We start from the raw sequence: 6,844 nt of genomic DNA, 5'->3' as shown, positions 1-6,844 counted from the left end.
GCTCAGATGAGACAGCCTCTATCAAAACGCATTAGTGAATAAAATGGAAGGGGTTTTCTGTCAAGATGAGAAAAACCAATGTTTCAGAATGTGACCGCAGCAGCAGCAACGACGGACCCGTGAAGGTCATCCAGGAGACGCTGAAGACACGCAGTCCCGGAGTGCGGCGTGTTGAACAGCGCCTCGGGTTGTAGTTCCCTTTCCTAGCCGCACGGGGGCGTCCTCACTTTTTATTTTCCTTTAAACTCCAGTAACCCCCCCCCCCCCCCCCCCCCCAACAGATCCCTCTGTTTGGAGTCATGACCGAATCCGGGCTCATCGATCCACCCCCCCCGCCCCGGTCTTGAGATTAGTCACCGCCACTCAGAGAGGATCGATACCCGCCGATCTAATAAAGCGGGTCGCTTACGAGGCCACCGCAGGGTTGCACACTGTGTTACACCAGCCCCCCCCCCCCCGAACTAATCTGTCCGGGCTTTACGGCTCGCTTGATTTATTAATCAGAACAGTAATAAAGGAGACGCTGAACAGACGCTCCGTGATCACGGCGGAGATGTGATCCAAACACCGGGACATTGGCTGCAATGATGATGTTTGTGCGGGGGGGTTATGTTCTAATAGATTGACTGCGTCTCCGAGGCGGACTCCCCCTCATAACGGGACAAGCATCTTAAGTACATCACGCGTTGTTACTGTTTATTGGAACTCTCTGCGCACCTTTTAGTATCTGCATAATATCTGCGCCCACTGCGTGATTTCCTGTGACGTGGCCAGACGCGCAGAAAACACGCACAGCGGTTTTCATCCAGCAGATTAAGGGACATGCAGTAAAGGTGCATCCTCGAGCCATTAACTCAGATTAGCCACATTTTGAAGTATTTGGAGTATTTGTACATCACTTAATACTTCGATTACTCTTTAATAATTATTATTACTTATTGCTGCTCCACCAAGCTGCTTGTATTAAATGCTACTTTATTAATCACCAGAACTTTTTATTTTATTTTAAGGTACTTGCTCAAAACAATTGATGCAGAGTTTCTGGAATCAGATCCACGCTGAGAGCCTTAAGACAAGGTACAGGGATCAGGATAGCTCTTGCACCACTGCCAGGGATGCTAAATTAATTTGGACATTTATACGATAGCTCTTAGTTTGTTACCTTTGTCCTTTGGTTCCATTGCATTCCACAGTTTATCCTCTTTTCGGTTGTCGCTCCATCGCTATCACCCGCCTGTTTCATCCTTTGCTTCACCGTCTACTGTAGGCTTCACACCGCTTCCTTCCTCGCTTCCCTGTCTATATTACTGGACGTTCGTCCTTGTGAATCCTGGTTTTAATGCTGAAGAACGAGTCAGTGAAAACATCTGCGTGACATCACAGAAGGATGTGGGCATTGACAGGGGAGGACTCAAGTATTTGTTTTCTTCTCCGCTGCACATTTATATATTTGTTTCATTCCACACTGCTGTGCCTTTGAAATTGAGCTGTTTGAAATCTACAAAACTGCAAACGGAACAATCCTTTGAGTCAATTGAGACAAAGTGGAAAAAGCTGGCCTAAAAAAAGAAAGGCGTAGATGTTATTTCCCTCTTATTTTAACTTAATTGGTCCTCCAAAGACAGATTTTAGGTTCGGCCGGTTGACGTATGATGACCACCAAAGACACTTAAGGCGATGTGAGGATAAGAAGAGCTGGGTTGATCAGAGTGACCTCCTCTTCATTAGCTCCATAACTCTTCACTTCTCTGCTGATAAACCCTGCGGAGGTCTCTGGAGGTGGATCAGAAGGCACGGATAACGGTGTTGGGGAGATGGACTCAGTGTGGCTGAGCATCGCTTGAAAAAAACACACGAAAGGCTTTGGTGCTGACGCGAACTACCCGTTTCAGAGTCGGCTTTGGTGACTGGGATGCTTTTCTCAAAAGGAATAGATGCTCCTAATCCAATTCCTCAGCAGTTCCTGTAGTGTAAAACAAGAATTGAGCAGCGTGAGACAAGCAATTCAGGAAATGGCCTGAGAGGGATGCGTAACGCAGAGGATGAAAAGACATTTGGTTGTCAGGGCGCATCAGGAGGGAAGGGAGACCTTTGAGATTATGCAAATTACCCAACCCATCTGTAAAGCCGGAACACGGGGGGGGGGGATGTTTGGTATCAAAGTGTCGCACATTAAAAGTGAATGAAAGGAAGAGAGAACGAACGAAGGCGTGACGGAGAACAGAGGATGCTGAAGTGAAGTTTCATTAAATTGGGCTATGTGTACAAATGAAATAGTTCCTGGTCCTTCATCGGTCACAGACCCTCAGCTTATAGCTGCACACGGGAAGCATTCAAAGTTCACTTTAACGTAAAGGGATGCGGTTCTGTGAAGGGAGGGAATAAGTTGCACTGAACAGAACAGCTAGAACATAATACAGCGTTAAAATGACGAGGTCTGAGACATGTTCAGAAGGGTCCAGCCAATCGGCTGGGTTCTCTTTGGAACATTTAAGGACTTGTTGATAGGAGTTCAGTCCATCCTACAAATACTTTCCTGAGGATAATATTATGAATTACTGTTAACTATCAAGACGAGGCATAGAAATGAAATGTGCGTGTCAACATTCTGACAGTTATCTACTGTTAATCCTAAATTAATGCTTTCTCTTGGGTTGCAGTGATGTACAAGTATAGGAGAAACAACTGAACATTTATGAGAACACACACATTGTACTTTATATTTCTCCTGACTTTTAAGCAAAGCAGAATGTGGCCCATCCACATTTACCTCAGTTTCACGCGACACGTTGGAAGCGGCTGTTTTGCAATAATTACACGAGTTAAGGGTATGCATAGCAGCACGGAAAGCAGCCACCATTAGTTCGGACTTTATTTAGAACAAACAAACTCCGCTTGCACTCAAAAAGGAAACAAAAGCATCACCTGAAAGTATATATAATACATATTACTGCAGAATTAATCAATTGTAATTCTCAGATGGTCTCCAACCTGAAGTCGTCCCTCCTACCCTTAAAATAAAACCATCGAGCTATGCGTGCAATCTGGTGTCTCCCTTGCTTCTAGCATAACTCTTTACGCAGTATAATTTAATAAATGCACATACCATAAAAAAATAAAAAATAAAAATCAAAGTTGTGTGTGTTGAAATGTGGCATTTTAAGTAAAATAAAGTGTAAAGTAAAATGTGATATTTTAACACTCACCTCTTCCACCGTGTTCTCCTGAAAGGTTTTTAAGTGACTTTTTGAACACGAAGTTAAAATGACTCCCGAATGTGTCCCTGGGAAAATGAAACCTCCCACAATAAACGAGAGAGGATGGTCCTTTTATTCTGAGGAAATCTACGGGTGTCTAAGCAGCGCCTCTGCTTGATAGAACCCACTTCACTGATTTAACATCTGCAGTTTCCACTTCACACTTTGCCTTTAAAGGATCAGATATTCACATCACTTGGATCCTGCATACGATTTACAACTCGCTGGAAAACATCGATGCAATATATGTAAGAGATGTCGATCTTTTTCCTGATTGTCGGGGAACTAACACACGGTTTTATTCGAGAGCGCTGCAGTGGGACGATATCCAGCACCCAGAACTGAGCTTTCAGCCTGAGACTTTAATAACACTCAGCGCTTGCTTACTGGTGGGTGGAAGCGATGAAACCCAACACCGTGGTGCAGATTCTTGCTTTGTCATCATAGAAGATGCAAGGCCTTAACATCCGGAGCTGTGAGCTTTGGAAGGTCAGGAAAATTCACAGGGATTTGGTCATATTTCCTGATGCAAAACGTTTTGTGAAGTAGAGAGATGCAGGAAGTTAAGGCAGGAATACATAAATAATGAACTGGGAAGTTCAGTAAAGCACAAGTTACTGTTGAATCGAACTCCCGGCTGAACCGCTGGTAGCCATCAATATTTAAAGGCCATCATCAATCCAAATGTGACTGCTAAACATTTTCCACGTAAGAAAATAAAAGCATCTTAAGATGACGGCTGTCTGGAGAAACAGGCATCGGAACTGACTTTGTATGATGTCGCTGCCCTAAAACGATGAAAAAGCCATTTCTGTATGAACTACTTAAATACAATTAAAACAAATGAATTCTAAACATTTAAAAGCATCTTTTTTTTCATTATTTTGAGGCAGTTTTGTTCAGTCATAATCGTGGGCTCTGCCATAGCTCTCTTTTTGTGAGGGGCTCCAGAGGGGTCTCTGGGGGCGTCGGTGGTGCCCTGCAGGAGGCATTTATAGTTGAAGTTGCACAAAGCACCAATATTAGTGACTTTTTGTAGCCCATTTCCCATGGCCCAAACACTTTCCTAGTTCCTGCCCTCCTTCCTTCTGAAGTGCTTGAAATATTCTCTGATCTGGATTCACAGTGAGGATGTGCTACTTATCACTGCAGTGATAACAGGCAGGAAACACCACGTGTGAAGAACGTCTTCCTGAAATCCAAGGACGGGCTTGAGAAAGAAGAGTTTTATTAGTTGTTTTACACTAAAAAAGCTTTTGTGCAGCTAAAATACTTATTTAGCAAGCAAACGCGTCACACTGTAGAATTCCTTATTTTTCTTTTAACTCTTAAAAGGAGAGAACTTGTAAGTAAACCACATTTAAATCCTTGAATGTAGGAACACGGCTCCTCCCTATTAATAGCCAAGAGTTTTGTGTTTCCGAGGATGTAATCAACACGGCACAGTCATAAAAACATAAGCCAGCAACAAAACCTGCGGTGTTGAAGTTTGATCAGTTATAATTACAGTGTCATTGAAATGAGAGCCGCAACAAGAATTTGCCTGTAGCATTCTTTTCCCGTCATATTTAAAAAAGTAACCCAGTAATTGTTTATGATCACAGACACCGCCCCAGAAAGAATCAGAGGAATGCTTGACGTGGAATTTTCCTGGAAACCTCTATTTGGGTAATATATAACATCTGTCCATAATGATGTTTATTTTAGAGGACGAGGTCGGTTTCAGGGTTTAGCACGTTGGTACACAGCAGACTTGTTCAAAACATCAAGGCTGTCCAAGTACAAAGTCATTCTGAAAATATTACGTTTTTTTTATTTTGCTGGGATTGTTCAAGCATTTCCTCTCCAGAATGAAACATAAAACAGAAGATAAACTTGATATACTGTTACATAAAAGCTGCGGGTTTGCTGAAATAACCAGCCCTAAAGTTGGACACGGGCTCCTTTTCCTTTCAGTCCAGCCTCAATGTGTACCCCACTTTCCACTGATTTCAGTGCGGTTACAATGGAAAAATAACGAAAACGTGGGCTTTGGAAATGTTTAGGTGAAGGTCAGAATCAAAGGCAGTTTGTAATACGCCTCAACAGTGACAAACATGTCATCAGAAGAGATCATAAACCATGAAATAGGAGCATTAACTCTATTATCCAGGAAATTGCCTTTCTGGCTTCACAAGAGGCCGTCCATTATAGCAGACATAAATGGAAAAGCATTTACAGCTTATTTGGATGTCCCCTTCTATGTTTAAAGCACAACGCGAACGCATCTCCTCTCATTTGTGCAGACCCAGCTCTGTATTTAACAGAACGGCGGCTACTGATGCTGAAGGGTTTATTAATACTGCTATTAGGTATCAGAGTCTCATCAGACATTGGCTGCAAAAAGATAAAAGCTGGGGTCGATATTCGACCAAGTTGCTCACATTACTGGGGGTCTCTTCCACCACAAGGTCATTTCAAGTCCCTGCGGTCTCCTTATCGTCACACTCGTGTGTATCACACTGGATGTGTGTGTTGTCACCGAGACGTGCGGTTAAACAAAACATCAATACTTTCAGAAGTTAAATGCCAATGAACTCAAAGCTTTTTTTTTTTTTATGCAATCATATTTATTTTGTCTCGCCATTAAAAAAATGCTCAGATTGCAGTTGGCTCTTCACAGAAGAAGCAACATTCTTCACTACAATGTGAAAATAGAACATGTCTCTCTCTCACACACACACACACGCACACGCACACACACACACACAGAAAACAAAACCCTTATTTACACGAAGGCAAAATGACCAAGATTATTCAAACACAACTCGGGAACTGTAATGTGAAAACAGAACATGTCTCAAACACACACACAGAGAAATCAAAACCCTTATTTTCACGATGGAAAAAAAAAAAATCAACATTAATCAACACATATTCAAACCCATTCAGGAACTTAACACATGGAATGATTCACCTGATTTAGAGCATGACACCCAAATATTTCAGAAAAATATATTAAGTGTTAATGTTGATTGTTTTTAAAGCTAGAATAAACTGCAGCTAACTTATAATTTTTATGAGCTAAAGTCACTCAAAAGACGCAACTTTATAAATACAGAAACTTAACTTAAACCAAAATTACCTCAAATTTCAATTATATATGTATTTTCTTTTAAATCAGGTAAATCGATGAACTGAAAATTATATTTTCCCTAAAATGACATTTAATCAAATGAGATTTCTTCAAATACTGAATAAATTTCATTGCCAAATCATTTAACCAAAACTAATTTACAGCAGAGAACAATGATAACAATTACCATTTTAATATACGAGGTATTCTTGTCTAAATTGTTCATTAAAATATTAGAATCAGTTTGCGCTTGAACATGAATGGTGCACTTAATATATTTCATTTTACAGAATATATTAAATATACAGGACAACTAAAATCCAGGGATTTTCCATCAAAAGGAAAGACGGCGTAAAAAAATAAAAAAAGGAACCCAAAGTTTGTTTGCGTTTCCGCACGTGGCGGGTCAACCAATCAGCATCCTCCAGCGGCGCAGGACGGACGGCTTCACCCACGCCCTTTGACCCTGTGC

Source organism: Brachionichthys hirsutus, chromosome 3 (assembly GCF_040956055.1).
Source record: "Brachionichthys hirsutus isolate HB-005 chromosome 3, CSIRO-AGI_Bhir_v1, whole genome shotgun sequence".
Classification (NCBI taxonomy): Eukaryota; Metazoa; Chordata; class Actinopteri; order Lophiiformes; family Brachionichthyidae; genus Brachionichthys; species Brachionichthys hirsutus.
The sequence above is the reverse complement of the archived record's forward strand: the minus strand, read 5'-3'. Positions refer to the sequence as shown.